Here is a 16,046-nt window from a genome sequence, read left to right on the forward strand (position 1 = left end):
AGAGTTAAGTTTTCAGCCTCCCAGGATGCACTAGGGTCCCCCTCCTATACCCCGCCCCCGAGCCAAGGCATCTCAGTTTCGTTTGGTGCCCGGCCGGAGTAGGATGCACCTGTTAGAGGGGGGCTAAGGATAGCCCCTGACGTTTTCTTCAAAGCAGCTGTGGCTGCTCATCTGGATGTACAGCATGGACAGTCAGTACTGACGTCCATGCTGTCTTCCCTACACCCCCGCCGGTACCGGAATGCCGGTACTGATCCGGGGATGCTGGTAAGCATCTGGGGTCACAGCTAGCGGTGACCCCAGATGTTTGGGACCATGGCCGGATCCAAGGGGGCAGCAGGTAAGCAGCGGGGTCCCGCGGTGGGACCCTGCTGACACATGGTCCAGAGTCCCCAGGCAGGGGGCTCCCTGGGGACTGGCTGCAGCATGGAGCCAGGTACCTAAGTTGCGCTTCCACTACCCCCCTGGGACAGTGGACCACGGCTGCGCGGTAGCGCTGCAGCGTCCCAGGGGTTAAATGCATGCCAGGGGAGCGCGCCTTCCCTGTAACACAGCCGGCGCCTCCCCCGCTGCACACAGCCCTCTCTGCTCTGCTGACTGGCCCTCCCCCCAGGCCGGCCTCCTCTCTGTTCCTTGGTGGCCATCTTTCCTGGAAGCATGGTGAGCGCTGTTGGACGCTGAAGATCGGTGGCATCGTGGTTTGGGTCCCCCGGCATACCTCTCCTCCGTTGGCTTAAGGTCTGTGTATGCAGCTCTGTGTCCTACAAGGCTCTGTGTCTGCGTAGTTGAGAATCAGCGCTGATAGTGCAGGAATTGATTTCTTTGCATTGTATGTGACTTCTGCTAGCATCTGCTGCCTGTACTTTCACTTTCTACTGTCAGCCATTTCACTGTCCCTGATCTTTTTCTGCTAAAGCCCTTGCGGTGCGGTGATTGCAGGGTGGTCTCACATTGTACTAACAAGTATCAGTGAGAGGGGTCACATACTTATCATCATGTCTGAGAGTGACTTTTCTCTCCAGCTTATGTGTACTACATGCAAGGTACCAATAGCGGAGGGGGAGGGTAACGCAGAGGGGCTATGTCGGCAGTGTTATTTATTGGCGCGGCCAATTACTGTCACTGCTCCGGTACAGGAGCCGCCCTGGGCTTGTTTCACCAAAGCGCTTACAACCCTCTTGGGCCAGTTAGCTCCGCAGCCTGCGTTCTCACAGATGGGATTGTCCCAGCAGTCAGTGGTGTCGTCACCCATGCAGGGTTTCCCGAGACAATTGATGGTACCCCACAGTCTCCCTATTTCCCCTCCCCAAGTCTCTCAGGAGCCTGCGTGGGTTAATTCACTGACAAGTTCTGTACAGCACTTGTCGGACATGTTACAAGGGGAGTCTGTGTTGAGGCCACATAAGCAGCCGATGGCGTCTCTGTCCGCTCCTTATGAGGATGACGACGTGACGTCTGATGATGGGGAGATTCTGGATCTTTCTAACCAGGAACCTCTTCTTACTAAAGAATCGGACGCTAGGTCCAAGGTGTATATTCCTGGACTTATTCGGGCAGTCCGCACAGCTTTAGTGATTGAGGATGAAGATCCTCCGGTGTCCAAGTCTAAATATGCCTTTTTTAAGGATATTATGGGTGACGCCACAGTGTTTCCTCTTACGGGTCAGTTAGTGGACCATTTTAGAGGAGGCGTGGAAACCTCCTGGCAAACGTTATCAGCCTCAGAGACGCTTGGCGGTGGCTTATCCGTTTGCGGATAATTATTTTTCTAAGTGGGAATCCCCTCCACAGGTGGATTCTCATGTGACACGCCTAGTTCATAGTGCCCCATTGCCCATGCCCTCCATGTCTTCCTTGAAGGATGCTATGGACCGTAAGGTGGAGATCTGCCTAAAGTCCATTTATTCCCTTGCGGGGGGGGGGGCAGCTAGGCCGGCTATGGCCATTTGTTGGGTAGCCAGAGCTATGGAGCGCTGGGCTGATAGTTTGGAGGCGTCTTTCGATTCCGACTGTTCGGCTGAACAGACCGAGTTGATAGGCAATCTCCAGGATTCGGCCACTTATATCAATGAAGCTGCTTTGGATATCAGTACCCTGGTGTCTCGGATTTCTTCGGCAGCTGTAGCTACTCATCGCACCTTATGGTTGCGATCTTGGAAGGCGGACGCTGATTCCAAAAAGGGCTTGGAAGCTTTGCCTTTTAATGGAGAAGTCCTATTTGGTCTGGATCTGGACAAAATTGTAGCCACGCTGGCGGCAGCCAAATCTGCATGTCTCCCGCCTGCTGCAGTTCCTTCCAGTTCAGGTACGTCGGCCTTACAGGGCCCAGGGTAGGCCTAAAGCACAGTCTTTTCCCTGTAAGGCTAGCCCTAAAAAATCGGCCAAGCCCCGAAAACAGGCCTGGAGTACCAGACGTCCGGCCCCTAAGCAAGATGACAAGCCTGCGGCCTGACGGTCCAGGCCTCCCTTTGGGGGATCCCAAAGTGGGAGGCCACCTGCTGCAGTTCGCCCAGTGTTGGTCGGTTACCACGACAGACACTTAGGTTCTCGAGGTGGTTTCTCAGGGGTACGCCCTCTCCTTTCGGCACAGGCCCCCGTCTCGATTCTTCACAATGGGTCTCCCATCAGACCGGAACAAAGCCTTGGAACTGTGGAAGGTTTTGCACACTATGCTCCAGGCTGGAGTTATAGTGCCTGTTCCATTCTCCCAGAGGGGCCAGGGTTTCTATTCCAATCTGTTTTTGGTGCAGAAACCCAATGGGTCGTATCGTCCGATCCTCAACCTCAAAGCACTCAACAGGTCTCTGCGGGTGCCGATGTTTCGGATGGAGACCCTACGGTCCATCATTCTGGCGCTGGAACCTGGGGATTACATGGTGTCGTTGGACATACAGGACGCTTACCTGCATGTCCCTATTCTTTTACGCCATCAACAGTTCCTCAGGTTTGCAATCCGCAACGACCACTTTCAGTTCCGGGCGTTACCTTTTGGGCTGGTGACAGCACCACGTGTATTCACCAAGGTGATGGCGGCTTCCCTGCGGCTGCAGGGAGTCCGCATGTTGCCGTACTTGGACGACCTTCTGTTGGTGGCAGGATCTCCAGAGCTCCTTCTACGCCACTTTGACCTGACCATTGCGGTACTGCAACGGCACGGCAGGTTGATAAACTGGCAGAAGTCCACCCTGATCACGTCTCAGAGGATGCTGCACCTCGGAGCCTTATTGGGGTCCGGACAGCAAAGGATCTTTGTGATGGGGTAAAAGATTTCTGCCTTGCAGTTGAGGGTGCACAGTTGTCTGCAGAATCGCCGTGTGTCTCTGCACTTGGCGATGAGGTTACTGGGCTCCATGGTGTCAGTATTCGACATGGTGGAATATGCCCAGTTTCACTCCAGACCTCTGCAGCAATTGATCCTGTCCAAATGGAATGGACTGCCTCAGAGTCTAAAATCCCAGATGATGGTGCTCACTCCCGAGGTTCGCCAGTCCCTAGCCTGGCAGTTGCAGACGACCCTTGTTGACAAGGGTCAACAAGGGTCGTCCGTTCTGGGTGGCGAATTGGGTCCTGTTGACAACGGACGCCAGTCTTCGGGGCTGGGGAGCAGTCACGGGTCCACACTTGTTCCAGGGCAGGTGGACTCGGACGGAAGCAGAGCTTCCAATAAACATCTTGGAGCACCGCGCGGTTATCAATGCTCTCCAGCAGGCACATCGGGTTCTCCAAGGTCACCCAGTGCAGGTTCAGTCGGACAACGCTACCACCGCGGCCTACATAAATCGGCAAGGAGGAACCCGAAGTCGGGCGGCTCTCGTAGAGGTGTCCCAAATCCTGGTTTGGGCGGAGCGCAATCTCCCTGCCATATCAGCAGTATTCATCCCGGGAGTCCTAAACTGGGAGGCGGACTTTCTCAGTCACCAAGATGTTCATCCGGGGGAATGGTCTCTGCACCAGGACGTCTTTCAACTTCTGGTGGACAGGTGGAGTCTTCCAGAGATCGACCTCATGGTGTCACGGCACAACAACAAGTTGCCGGTGTACGGGTCTCGCACAAGAGACGAAAAGGCGTCTCTGGTGGATGCTCTGTCCGTCCGGTGGACGTTCCGGTTTGCTTATCTGTTTCCTCCGTTTTCCCTTCCACGGGTAATCCGGAAATTCAAACAGGAAGGAGGGACGCTTCACTGGTTCTCAGACCTCCAGGGACTGTCCTTGGACATTCCTCTGCGGTTGCCGTTACGCCCGGACCTCCTGTCACAGGGTCCTTGTCTTCACCCGGACCTGACTCGGCTGTCTTTGACGGCGTGGCTGTTGAGACGGCCATGTTAAGGTCCAGGGGTTTTTCCAGCTCTGTAGTGCAAACAATGCTAAGGGCTTGGAAACCATCCTCTGCAAGGATATACCATCGTGTGTGGCATACGTTCTTCCAGTGGTGTCGGCCGAGAGGTTATGCTCCTCAGGAGTTCCGTCTGTCTAGAGTGTTAGCTTAACTACAGGCGGTACTGGACCATGGGCTTCGCCTTGCGTCTCTGAAGGTGCAGGTGTCTGCCCTATCCGTCTGGTTCCATCGTAGGATTGCTGCAATCCCTGATGTGCGCACCTTTATGCAGGGTGTTCTCAGAATTCAGCCACCTTTTGTTCCACTGGTGGCGCCTTGGGATTTAGCTGTGGTCCTGAGGGCTCTCCAGGGACCGCCGTTTGAACCACTGGGCTCAGTGGACCTCAAATGGCTGACAGCTAAAACAATTTTCCTTCTGGCCATTGCTTCGGCCAGGCGTGTTTCTGACTTAGTGGCTCTCTCATGTAGACCCCCTTTTCTGATTTTTCATAGGAACAGGGCGGTGCTGCGCACTCGTCCTGGTTTCCTTCCTAAACTTTGTTTCCAGTTTTCACATCAACAAGGAAATCGTTGTGCCGGCTTTTAACTCACCTGATCTTTCAGTGGGTGAGGCCACTTTGGACGTTGTGCGAGCCTTAAGGATTTATGTTGACCGCACTTCTTTGTTTAGGAAGTCGGACGCCTTGTTTGTCCTCTATGGATTCCATAAAAAGGGTTGGCCTGCTTCAAAGCAAACTTTGGCAGGCTGGATTCGTATGGCCATTTCTGAAGCTTATCTTCATGATGGCCTTCCGGTTCCTTCCTCTGTGAGGGCTCATTCCACTAGGTCTGTGGGTCCTTCGTGGGCTGCTCGACGTGGTGCCTCTGCAGTCCAGATCTGCAAGGCTACCACATGGTCCTCGGTCCATACCTTTTGTGAGGTATTACGCGTTTGACACCTTTGCCTCTCAGGATGCTTCCTTCGGGCGGCGGATTCTCCTTTCAGCACAGGAGCGTCCCCACCCTTAAAGGATACTGCTTTGGGACATCCCCAAGGTATCCTGTGGATACCCTATGGACCCTGATGTAGAAAATATGAGATATGGTAAGAACTTACCTTTGTTATCTCTATTTCTACGAAGTCCATAGGGTTCCACAGGACTCCCGCCCTGTCACACCTGTGCTGCAGATGGGCTTTGCTCTGGTCACCGGTTTTTCCGTCTCCCTCTGGTGAGAATGTGATTCTTGTGTGTGTCCAGATCTTTTTTTCTCTCTTCCTTCTCCTCCGGCCTTACCAAATCTTAGGGTGGTCTTCTCTTCGGTCCATGTAGGTATCCATAAGGAACCGACAGAAAGCTTATCAATCATCTTGGAGGTTACAGCCAGCTATAAATGACTCCTTTTTTGTTTCTATTTCAAGAGGAAAACTAGTTATTGTAAATGTACTGTATGTAAAATATATCTTTAAAATATTTTGATATGCATAGATGTTAAAGAATACAATGCTTGAAACAGCTCTAGTATAATAAATGGAGTGTAGCATATCAAAAGATGTCAGTGTACTATTTCAGTCTATCATGGGCAGTCTACCCAACTGTAGGCTTGCTGAACTTCACTGTCAGTTGCGAATCGCTTTTCACCCAGGTAATTCTTTGTTGGTCCAAAGAGATAGAAATCACTCTGTGCCGGGTCAGGGCTGTGGATGTCTTTGGCCGGCCGGATCGCTGCTCATCTTAAACGTCTGTCCTGCTGTTATCAAAGGCAGAACACCAAACCTTGTTTCCGTGACATGACGTTATCACTGTGCACCTTAACTAGTTGGCGATGAATTTCAGTTGCTGATGTGCCCTTTAGATGCAAAAATCTGATCACACTATGCACCTCAATGCTTGACCATGTTTCCATCTGCCCCACCATCTTACAGCTGATGTTGGGACAGTGACTGATATGAGGTGCAGTTTGGCCGTAAGGGGAAGCAGTTGTCTACCAGCTCTGGCAAGAAAATTAGAATGAAATGGTGAACATTACACACAGACGAGAGGTCTTGTTACCTTACTTTTTGAACCACCCTTGTTTGTGTATATATTATAAGGGCACGGTCGTGCCCTTTTATATTAAGGCTGAATAAAATAAACAGAATTTTCCCATAGAGAATTCCTGAGAGAGGGGTATGGTGTTTAAGGGGCTACACCTCAAAAGCTATTGAACTTACGGAACTGAAATTTGGCGGGACAGGTAGAACTGTCGCTTGTTGCTGCATGCCAGGGTAATCTGAAGTTTAAACTGTCATTTTTTTCTGCCGCTTTTAGTTAGGACCACTTTTCTACTTTAGGGCCGTATTCAATTTGGACCGAAAAGTCAGTTGCCGGACTTTTCGCCGCCATTGGAGGTTTTCAGGTCGAAAACTTATCGCGCGTGTCCCCTCGTATCCCTGTATTTCACTCCAAATCGGCGAAAACGGGACCCAGTGAAAATGAAATCTGCAAAGTCCTGTCGTTTTTGGGGAAATCAGCCTGACACCCCAAAAAAGATGCTCTGACATGGGGGTTCACTATGGGTACCCCCAAATAGCCCTGCTTAAAGGTATTTGGGGTCTTTAAATGGTCTCAATAGGAGCTATTTAGCGTCTTTGGGAGAGTGGTGAAGAATAGCATTTAGCAACTTGTTTTGACAAATATAACTAGTCCCAACACATTTGGGGTACATGAAAATGGGTGCAAGCATATTTAAAAATTGCTGAAATCAAGTATTAAAAAGCGCCAAAATCGCACCTTCAGCAAGCACCTACAATCAAAAAAACACCTCCCCCATACTGGCAGACCCCCCCCAAGGCTATTTCGCTAGTTTTTTAATGTGTACCCCCACTTTGATTTTTTTGCCCACATTTCCTAAGTGCTTTTTTGGGGTGTCCTCTGTTTTTTAAGCTTTTTTTTATGCAGTTTGCATCAAGGAGGGTGTATAAAGGGTACAGCGTGGTTTCCGCACCCCAAAACTCAAATTCTGCACTTTTCTCCGACGGGTATTCATAGGTGAAACTTTTTCGCCTATTCCATTGCATTGCGTTTTCGCACCAGCGAAAAGACGCTACAATTGAATACCGGGGTAAGTGAAATAGGCGAAAATGACGTCATTGGCGAAAAAGTTTCGCAGAGAACGGCTTTTTGCTCCAAATTGAATATGGCTGTTAGTCTAATAACTCAGGGTATTGGACGACTTTTGACTTGGGGTTTGTTTTATTAGGTAGCTCTTGTTCCAGTATAGGTGCTTTTGTGGTTCAGGTAATTGAGAAATGTACAGTTTTCAACTATTAGCCCACAAATGTCCCATTATACTGTAGAGATAGGAAGCTTCAACTTGCTGCGCATGCTCAGTAGGTGGCCTCCTGTAGGGGGTGTACAGTGGCTTCACTTGGATGCACTAAGATGGCTGTCCTTTGTGGGTGTTAGCAGCAGCAGGACCTGGCGGAGGTAGTGGGCGTTAGCAGCGGTGGGACCCGACCATCCACCACCATCAGCGTGGCGGCGGTGGTGGGATCCCGCACCATCCACTGCTGTGGGACGTGATGGGAATGGCGGCGGGAATTGAGACTGGATGCGGCGGGCATGGCATGGGAGGCAGCGGCGGGACATGGCTATTACCTTGCAGAGTTCGGCGGTGGGGCGGCTGGCTTTTCATATCAAAAATGGTATCGCAGCGCCATTTCTGAAATTCAAGATGGCCGAGGCGAGCTGTGATTGGTCACCGCCTCATCCCTTTATGCTGGATTATATAAGTGAGCACGAGGCAGCGGGTGTCAGTCCAACAGTGGAGGAGGAGCTCCTGAAGATGGAGGACACCGGGAAAGTCCTGGGGGAGACGGCAACCATGTAAAAGCTTAAAGGCTACCGCCTCCCAGGTGAAGGTGCGTCAAAATAAATTGAAACAATCGGTGTAATGTTTTTGTTTGAACATATCTTTTACAGATGTACTATAGGTACCAGCGGGCCCTTAATGCCCCCACTTGCTGGTACTTGTGGTTCTCCAATTACCAGCAAGCGGGGGAGGACAATATTTTAACTATTTGCACTACACAATCAACTGGGCACCCACCACCAAGGGGTGCCGGGAATACCCCCGGGCCATCAGCCTAGGCCTGGGGTGCTCTGGAGAGGGGTCCCCAGCTCCCCAGGGATCCCCGGGCCTAGGCTGACTAGTGGTCAGAGTTAATGCTTTGGCTGGGGGACTCGGTGAAAGGGGTTCCCCTGGCTGTGGCTAGAAAGAGCTATGTTTTATTTATGGAAAATAAAAGGGACTCCTACTCTATTTGTTTCCTATATTTCCAGGACCGGCTCGCTGAGCCCAGTGCTGGCAGTAAAAAGCCTGGGGCTGGTTGTGCTTTGGGGGGAGGGGGGAAGCCACTTCATTTTTTTAATTTGTATTCAATTTTTAACAGATGCATGGATGGATCTCACTGATACGTCTATGCATCTGTGTCTTATTGATTTTATTTTCTCAGATGCATGCCCAGCTCCAGTGAGCCCCGCTGTCACTTGCTGATGCCCCTGTGCACTACCCCGCTGCTGCCACTGCACCGCACCCCCACTGCTGCCACTGCCCTGCACACCTGCAGCCCTCTCCCTCTGCACCCCCAAAACACCTCCTGTGTGCTGTTCCCTCCTCCACCCACGCTGGTGTACCATTGTGTTGCCCTTCTCCCCTACAGGTAGCCCAGTTTGCTCCTCCATACCCTGATTGTTAATAAATTACAAAAAAGCAATAAAATGCCATAAACAAAAAACCTTAGTTTCACATGTCCTTTTAAGGTTTCTTAGACATGATCTGAAATTCCACAAAACCAATTGAATTTCTGCCACTCGAACTGATGCCTTAATGGACGTGTTCCTTGCACAATACAGATATGGTATGCCATCACACCCTGTGGTTAACTGCTTATTAAGCACTCACGGAGTGAGATTGCGGTCACTCACAAAATGGTGGAGCTGCTAATTCACAGAATTGTGTGTTCATTTGAATACAAACATGCAGTCTATGCAACCAAGGTCTGAGCAGTTATGTGGCACACACATCCCACTCAGTGCCCACAATCTTCCCATTCGGTAACCACAACAATCCCACTGGGTTTCAATATCCTCACTCCATACAATCATCTTATTCAGAAAACACATACAGCTCCTTAATTGCTAAAACTATCATACTCGGTCTATGCATGTACACTTTCTTCCCCTATACGCCTCCATGCTGCTATAACCAAAGTGGAAACTGTGGAGCACCACGTGCCATTGATGTGAGAGGTGAACGTCTGCTACGAAGGTGAGTGAAGGCCAACCGACACACCACAGTGGAGCAGCTCACTGTCAAAATGAACCTGGGGGCCACCAGGTGTGTCTAAAACGACAGTTCAGTGAACCCTGCTGCGTATGAGGCTCCGAAGCTAATGGATGGTCACTGTACTTATGCTAACGAAGGTGCATCGGCAGTAAAGGCTTCAATTTTCACGCCTGTATTGGAATTGGACCTCTGCTGATTGGCGAAGGGTTGCCTTCTCCGATGAGTCACATTTTCTACTTCATCGATCGGATGGACGTTGCAGGCGAGAAACATTGGAGAACAAACACCCTGCAACAATTGCTGGAAGAACACAAGCTGGTGGTGGCAGTGTTATGGTATGGGGAATGTTTTCTGGCATTCTCTGGGCCCACTCATCGCTGTGGAAGGCATCCTAAACCGATTTGGTTATGAATCCATCCTTGCAAAGCACGTACACCCATACATGCTGATTGTCTTCCTTGAGGCAGATGGCATCTTCCAGCAAGACAATGCGACATGTCACATGGCTAGAAATGTCCGACAGTGGATGGACGAGCACGACCAAGACTTCCAAGTACTTCCCTGGCCCTCTAATTCCCGGGACTTGAACCCAATTGAGAATATGTGGGACCACCTTGATCGTTCACTCTGTGGATACTCCGCCACGCACCCTCCAGCTGCTGTGGGATGCACTGCAGTCAGCATGGATCCAGATACCTGTGCCAACCTACAGCACTTTATTGAGTCACTCCCAGCCCGTCTAGCTGCTGTCCATGCTGCACACAGCAATTACTCTGGCTATTAACTGGTGGTCATAATAATGTGACTGTGTGTGTGTGTGTGTGTGTGTGTGTGTGTGTGTGTGTGTGTGTGTGTGTGTGTGTATATACATATATATAATACGCGAAGGTTCCCAAGTGCCTTTATAGTGTCAAATAAAAAATCAATGTGAATATAAAAAATAGTGGTGGGCATTAAAAGCAACTTAACTTATTCAGGTTGTCTTTGGTCATCTGACCAACAATAATTTATGGTACATGTAGAGAGAAATTAGGCAAAACATTGTGTGTACTGTTTTAACACTGCATATCTAATAGATAATACTGTGTTGTTTGGAGTTAGGAACTACTGCAAGTTCCACAAACATATATACCACTCCAAACTTTTAGATTTTTTTTTATACATCACAGTTTTATTTGACAATATTCAAGATAAAAAATTAAGGTAACAAACGTACAACAGATAAAATATTTGAAAGCTTATATGTCCATAGCAAAGGGTCCAGGGTGCACAGGGTTTCCAACGCATTTCGTCTGTCCAAAGAGACTTCTATATCTGTTCAGATAGAACACTATTCTAGTCGCCGTATACAGTATGCTTTATGCTGAATCTGTGCATGATTAAAGTTATCTACAAAACATGATATGTATATGTGTGATATATATACACGAGGTATGTCTATAAAATAACGAGACTGTTATTCCACAGTTCTAGCTGCATACGTAGTAACCTTGAACTTGTCTGAACCTGCATGACAAGCAGCAACACTCTATGATATGCAGTTGATTGTGAGTCGCCATTTAGTTTGGTTGTGTTTTCTGTAGAATGCCGAAAAAATGCTACGTTTTAAAAGTTGAACAACGTGCCAATTTGACATTTTTAGTAAAAAATTTTCGATATCAAGGGTGTAATTTTACAAGAATGGGTTCCAGAAGGTATAACAGTTAACCAGCATTATTATAAGGAAGTTTTGAAAAAGCTGAGAGAGTCAGAAAGAAACGGCCACAACTAGTAGGGTAATCTGCATGGCTTCTGTCAATTGGGTTGCCTAGCTACGGAACTAACATTTGATCCATCACTTCCAGCGGCGCCGCAGTATATGCTGTTTTCCGGCATGATAGCACAGCATTTTGGTTCCGAGCTCCGGGACCATCAGTGCTATGTGCCAGATACAGATGCATCTGTGTGCGCCGATCCTGGTAACTGATGTGATTGTTGTCATGTGTGTTACTAAGGTGAGTGCTTTTGTTATTTAATCTAATTTGAGGGATATTTAACCACCCATGGGCTGTTCATTATTACAGCATTCCCTTGAAGAAGGTAACGACGAAACAGCTGTCGGGACATGTGCTGCTCACTTAAAATCTATGGAGGTCTGAGGTGTTTGAGCTTTGCTCCACCATGCAATACATATGACTCCAGATAAGTCTTTAAATATTGTCTCATATGGATGGCTTGTTCCCCGTTTTTTGTATGATGTAATTAAAACATTTTTGGCATTTATTCAGTGTGCTGGTTGTACTCCATATCAATATGGAGGGTACTATATTATTATGCTTCAACCTGGCACTTTTTTGTTAATATTGGTGGTGTGTGCGATTTTTCTATATATTTTATATTTTTTTATATATGTGTTTGTATATTTATATTTTCCATACAGGCAGCACTCTACAGGAAAATTGATGAGACTTAAACTGGTTTGCAACGTTTCAGATGCTTTATTACATCTTTCATCAAGGCATCATGCCTTGATGAAAGATGCAATAAAGCATCTGAAACGTTGCAAACCAGTTTAATTCTCTCTCATCAATTTTCCTGTGGAGTGCTGCCTGTGTGGAATCTATATTGTAGGTGAGCTGGCTGTTAGTCAGACTCTTTGGGATTTTTGCACCCCAGATGCTGGTCAGTGTATTTGGAGTGCCGATCACAAGCTGTATGCATGTGTGTATTAGCTCCACCCCCTTTTCCTGAACCTATTTTTCCAGGAAATAGCTGTGTGTGTATGTATATATGTGTGTGTGTGTATATGTATATATGTGTATATATATCTATATATATATATATATATATATTTTTTTTTTTTTTTTTTTTGAAGAAGAAGAAGAAGAATCCTCCTGATGAAGTCCTGCACAAATTGCACAAAGGACGAAACGCGTTGAGGACTGTGGGTGTACCCCAATTTCCAATACCAGCGAGTATCAGATAAGCCTATTTGAAACTTTTTTAATGTAATTATTCATTTTTATGTGTGTCATTTTGTGTTTCTTAATTCAATTTATAAAAATTACTACACCATGAGAGTGTTTTCTCTCTTTGCTTTTGGAGTTCATGGTTGATGATAGATGCAAACCATTTGGGAATGATAGAAGATCGCATTTGGTGAAACCAAGTTAAAGACCCATAACACAAGACCCTCAGTGTTGGGGTAACACGGTACGCATATATATACTGCCTAAATACTACACTATATAAACCTGTGTAAACAGGGTACTTCAGCCAGTATGTATGTGTATATATGTATATATATATTTATATATGTGTGTGTTTGCGTATGTGTATGTGTGTGTGTATATATATATATATACATATATATATATATATATATATATATATATAGGCAATACAAAGCTAGGGGGTGATAGTGAGCCTGGATTATGTGTGGGGCTAGAGGGATCCGCCCACACAGGGTGGAAAAAGGAAGTGTGACCACACCTAATGGCTGCCTTGTGTGCAGAGCCCAGGTATCCCCGTCCAACATTAACCCACCCACTAATATGCATCCAATGGAGGAGATAGGGAAGGTTAAATATACTGACATTTGCAACAATTAAGTAACTTCATTGAGCAAGGCGTTGGAAGAACACTACGCAGATCAGGAATCTCTAATACTTTTGACTTGAAGGAACGCAGGCGTGCCTGTGTGTTTGAACACTGTCACAGGGGCGTGCATAATTAAGCCCCAGCGACGGCATACGCAGCCAGAGCACTACATGGCGGCAGGAAGCTTTGCAGGTTGTGAGGCATGTCATAGTCAACCACAACTCTGTGTATGGGTCTGATGTTTTCGCTGACTTGCAGATGTATGTAATGGGAAGTGGGCGGCTTTATAAGCTGATGGGCATCTTGGTATAGTACATTCATTTGCATATTGTATTGTATTGTATTTACTGTTGTCATCAGCAAAACAAGTTTGACAGACGAAATTACATTGCACTTTTTTAAAACAGTGAATAGCAATCCATGGTAAAGGTTATCACAAACAATTTCACAAAAATAATAAAATTAAAATTAACTAAAGAGATACAATCATAGCATTCAACATGCGCACAGCAGATGGAAGAAAACTAACCCTCAAGCGACTCGTACGTGCCCGAAGTACTCTAAACCGCTTTAAAGATGGGAGCTTATCAAAAAATTCATGAAATGGATGGCTTGGATCCGATATGATACCTTTGGTTCTCTTTAGAACCCTAAGCCCATAAACATCATGAATAGTTGGCAACTGCACGCCAATGATTTTGCTGGCGGTCCTAACAACCCGTTCCAGTGCACATCTTTCACTCGCTGTGCAGTTGCCATACTCTCAATTGAGCATCTGTAAAAGTTTAGCATAGTTACTTTGCTAACTCCCGAGGCCCTCAAACGTCTTAGGAAAAACAAACGCTGTTGCGCCTTTTTAATTAGGGACAGTGTATTTAAAGACCATGTCAAATCTGCCGCAACCTGGATACCCAGAAATTTAAAAGACTCAACTATATCAACATCCTGGTTGTTAATAGACACTGGCAATTTCTGCTCTAAACATCTCCTACGAAAATCAATTACCAGTTCTTTTGTCTTGTCACCATTTAGGAGCAAGTGATTATCACCACTCCAAGAAACCAAATTTTTGATCTCTTTCCTATAATGGGACTCATCATTCCTGCTAATTAACCCAACGACTGCAATATCATCAGCAAATTTGATGATTTTCACAGAATCAGAAGTCGACACGCAGTCGTGGGTAAATAGCGAGTATAATAGGGGGCTGAGAACACAACCCTGGGGAACACCAGTCTTAATCAACACTTCCCCCGACACAGCACCTCCAATTCTAACTACTTGTGGTCTATCAGTTAAAAAGTTTAAAACCCAGTTACAAATAGACCCACTTAACCCCAAGTCAAACAACTTAGATGTTAGTGAGACGGGAATAACCGTATTAAAAGCAGAACTAAAATCAACAAAGAGTATCCGAACATAAGAATCCCTCACTTCCAAATGAGCTAAAATAGAGTGAAGTGCTGTAAGTACCGCATCATCAGTGCAACGATTTTTCCTATATGCAAACTGAAAAGGATCAAAATCTGCTGGGAAAAAAGATTGAATATGTCCTAATACCAGCCTTTCAAAGCATTTCATTATCAATGAAGTTAGTGCAATTGGGCGATAATCATTAAGGCATTTTACTACCCCCTTTTTTGGAACTGGAACAATATTTGCCTTCTTAAAACATCTCGGCACTACACAATTAAAAAGGGACAAATTAAATAAGACCATTAATATCCAACTTAACTGGTCTGCACACCCTTTGAGGACTTTACCGCTAATCCCATCCGTGCCGGCTGATTTACACAAATCAACCCGACGTAGACATTTAATCACATCATACTCCTCCAACATAAGAGGAGACTCCCCCACCCGGGGAATTTGGGGCGTAACAGAAAAACTATTCTCTTGATCAAACCTAGAGTAGAACAGGTTAAAATCTTCAGCTAATAGATTATTGTCATTGCTAATCACCTCCTTTTTTATTTTACAACCAGTAATATCCTGGATCATCTGCCACAGGCTTCTCGGATTCCTGTTTTCATGACTTCTAGCTTCAATCTTTGCGGAGTAACTAATTTTAGCCCTCCTAATACCTTTCTGCAATTCACACCTGGAAGATTTCAACATTTCTGAATCACCAGATTTAAACGCTCTATCACGAGCCTTGATCGAACTTCCCTGTTCACCCAAGGCTTCACGTTGGGAAATATTTTAATACTCTTTGTTACTGTAACACTATCCGTACAGCAACCGATGTAACCTAATACCAATGATGCTAGAGAGTCAATATCTATATCGCCATTTACCCTACTCTCATCAATAAACAAATCCCAGTTTGTGAATTCCAACATATCCTGTAATCTAGGCAGTGCGTCCTCCGGCCATATAGTTACCAGACGTCTGACCGGTCGCACTCTCCTAACTAATGACCTGTAAACAGGTATGAGAAACAGGGACATATGATCGGATCTGCCAATATGGGGGCAAACAACAGTTTCATAAGCTGACTTGAGGTTTGTATACACCTGGTCCAAGGTACGCATGCCCCTAGTTGGAGCCGATACATTTTTATATAACTTAGGCAATACTTTCCTCAGGTCAGCTTGGTTGAAATCACCTGCTATAATAAAAACTGCCTCAACATACACAGATTGTAATTTCGCAATTTCCTCATAAAGAATTCCCAGGGCAATTGTCACATTAGCCTGAGGGGGAATATAAACGGCAATGATAATTGCCACCGAAACTTCTCTGGGCAAATAAAAGGGTCTACATTTGACAGACAGATATTCAATATACACTGAGCAATGATTACCAATACAGATAGCATCAA

Source organism: Taudactylus pleione, unplaced genomic scaffold (assembly GCF_031769625.1).
Source record: "Taudactylus pleione unplaced genomic scaffold, aTauple2 ptg000386l, whole genome shotgun sequence".
Classification (NCBI taxonomy): domain Eukaryota; kingdom Metazoa; phylum Chordata; class Amphibia; order Anura; family Myobatrachidae; genus Taudactylus; species Taudactylus pleione.